We start from the raw sequence: 3570 nt of genomic DNA, 5'->3' as shown, positions 1-3570 counted from the left end.
TGGTGGGAATGTAAACTGGTGCATCCGCTCTGGAAAACAGTGTGGAGGTTCCTCAAAAAACTATCAGTAGAACTCCCCTATGACCCATCAATAGCACGGCTAGGGATTTACCCAAGGGATAAAGAAGTGCTGAGACATAGGAGCACATGCACCCCAATGTTCATAGCAGCAATGTCAACAATAGCCAAAACATGGAAAAAACCTAAATGCCCTTCAACTGATGAATATATATACACACACACACACACAATGGAATACTACATGGCAATGAGAAAGAATGAAATATGGCCATTTGTAGCAAAATGGATGGACCTTAAGGGAGTCATGCTAAGCGAAGTAAGTCAGGCAGAGAAGGAAAGATACCATAAGTTTTCACTCATAGGTCTAGCAGGAGAAACCTCATAGGGGACCATGGGAAGGGGAAAGGGAGAGAAAAGAGTTAGGGAGAGGGAGTGAGGCAAATCATGAGAGACTTTTGAATCCTGAGAACAAACTGAAGGCTGAGGGTGAAGGGGGGAAGGGGAAGGGGGGTGATGGGCATGGAGGAGGGCACTTGTGAGGAAGAGCACTGGGTGTTATATGGAAACCAACTTGATAATAAACTAATTTAAAAAATGAACATTAAATTTTTAAAATAAACTTATTTAGCTTATTTATTCACCATTAGTTATTTATTTGCTTTTGAGATAGCCCACTATATATCTGATTATATATTAATTAATCAGTGAAGTAGTAAATTATTCCTTTTGAGCCTTTTTGGTTATTTCTCTTCTTTTTAATATTTTTACTATAAAAATGAGCTGAGGCAATGAGAATTTTTTCAAACAGCATATTTTATAGTTTATAATAGCAAGTTAGCAAATGTCTTTACTGTAATAAGTATTAGAATAATTAAGTATGAGGAGAGGCAGTTTTTGTAATGCAAAATTATACATCTGAATGTTCAAAGGGGCAGGTAGGTGGCATGAAAAGAACTAATTGTTGCCAGATCTCTCAACTTTACAAGAAAAGTTAAAATTTGCTTTTATAAATGGCCTCTCAATTTTTTAATCTTGGAAATTAGTTTTTAAAAAGTGCTATACTATGTGGGGTAAACTAAACAAGTCTATGCAACCCCCGGTGGATCTTTTGTGACTTCCTATGTGACAATAGAGGGTTTGGTTTTGCAGTTAGCCTGGAGTTCGGATCACAAATATTACTGTGGAATACTGATCAAGTGACTAAACTACGCGGGGCTTTATTTTCTTGCCAGTCACATGGGGACAATAATTACACCTCTCTCGTAGTATTCTGGCTTATTGGGGGGATAGAAGTGAGGGCACATCTTCACTTCATTCAGGGGAAAACAAATTTTACAAAAAACAAGTGAGCCAAACAGTCCCTAGCATTCCATCTCTAAACTCAGCCCTTGATGTATCCCCACCCCTGCCCCACTATCTTTCTCACCTCTTCCTAAACTCTTAAAATTTGAGTAAGTTGTGATGGCCAACACACCTTAGCTCATTCTTCATGCTCTTCTTGCCGTGTCATGCTGATGCTTTTCCCGTCAAGGCGTCTCTGTCCCCTCCCCCTGAATATGAGCAAAACAGTGATGACTGTTGTGGCTGTCTCTGTGACTGTTTCAGTGATGAAGGATGGCAGAAGTGCTGTTATGGGACATCCAAAACCGGGCCTTCAGAGGGCCACGCCTGGTTCTCTTGCTACACTCATTCTTGGAACCCAGCAGACCCGGTGTAAGGAAACTCAGATGTGTAGGTTTCTGGGACTGCCATCACAAAGTATGACGAAGGCGCAGCTTAGAAACAACCGTAACTTATCATCTCACAGATCTGGAGGCTAAAGTTTGAACTCAAGGTGTACACAGGGCCATGCTCCCTCTGAAACTTGTACAGAAGAATTACTCTTTGCCCCTTTGCTTTTGGTGGTTTGCTGGCATTTTTGGACTTTTTTTTTGGTCTCACATCTGTCTCACTCCAATCCTGTATCTTCACATGACATTCTCCCTGTGTTTCTCTACATTGTCTTTCTTCTGAGTGTCTGTTTCTGTGTCCAAATCCCTCCTTTTATATAGACACCAGTCATAAGGGGCTAGAACCCACCCAAATGATCTCATTTTAGCTTGATCACCTTTTTAAAGGGATGACTCCAGCCCCAGCCATCATCTGACTGTAACTGTGTGATAATATTGAGTGAGAACTTGTCTAGGTGAGCACAGTCAACCCCTCAACCATGAGAGATAATAACATAGTGATTATTATCTGAGTTTTGGGGCTGTGTAGCTATAACTAACTGGAGCATGAGTCACAGGGGGGTAGTAAAGTTTTCTTCCCACAGGAGCCTAAAGTATTTTGCAGTTGCTATATTTTGTAGGACCTGTGGCTGGATCAGACACGGTCTGAATTCTGCTTAGGCCAGCTCTAGCATTTTTCAGGGTGTACATCATAAAGTCTTGCCCTTTTTAGATACCAGAAGTCTCATATCTCACCTTTTACCAAAAATTCTTTCATTCTCTATGTGCACCTTTTCTTTAGGTGCAATATGATGCCTTGGCAAATATGATGCATATTCTCTTGCCTCTTCTTGTAATAGAATATTTTTCTCAAGGAGTTTCTGTTATTTTTGATGGACACAGAAGCCAAAAGTAGTTTAGAATGTCAAATGTTTGAAACTAATGTATCCTTCCTCAAAAAAGCCAATTTAGCTTTCTACCTTGAACATTGGAAGTGGAAAGGAGGACAATGTTCAAGCTCGTTACCAATGTTTTAAAATTTATCTTTTATTTTTATCAAAACAATTTATATGCAGAACTTGAATATCATATCATTTTACATTACTTAAAATGAACGATACCCTCACTGCAATTTCTGCTTTCCCCAATCCTTAATCACTTCAACTCTTTTAACTTCTTTTCTGGATTTACTTTTATATTTCTAAACAAACATAGGAGAAAATCTGGATGACTTTAGGATTGGCAATGACTTTTTAGATACAACGCCAATGGCATAATCCATAAAAGAAAGAATGGATAAGCTGGACTTCATGGAAAATAAAATTTCTGCTTGCAAGATACAGATTCTTTCTTTTTGTGTGAGTTTTGGCAGACTGTGTATTTCATGGAATTGGTCCATTTTATCAAATTGGTGGCCATAGAGTTGTTCATAATGTTTCTTTATTGTCCTTTTCATTGCCCATGAGACATGTTTCTTTTTTAAGAGTTTGAATTATTAACCAGAAAACATTTTCCTAAGAAATATTTTTTAAAATATTGTCTTGGTCATTATAGAACCATAAGGAAAATTGTTACATATATTTTAAAAGTTACCTTTAAAATTACATTTTCTGAAATTTTGACTGTTGTTTATCCATTAACTACAAGATTCTTAGAGTATTAGTAAATTTTTGATGATATCAGTACAATGTAAATGTTTGTAGTAAAACATAACTTCTTTTACTTATGACTTATGGCTATGGAAGACGGCACTAAGATATGACTGTATGTGTTAAGTATATACATAAAATAGTTTCAAATGACTATAGTTACTATGCTATATTGCATATTTATATTATTTT

The sequence above is a fragment of the Suricata suricatta genome, chromosome 5 (assembly GCF_006229205.1).
Source record: "Suricata suricatta isolate VVHF042 chromosome 5, meerkat_22Aug2017_6uvM2_HiC, whole genome shotgun sequence".
NCBI lineage: Eukaryota > Metazoa > Chordata > Mammalia > Carnivora > Herpestidae > Suricata > Suricata suricatta.
Note: the sequence above shows the minus strand (reverse complement) of the source record.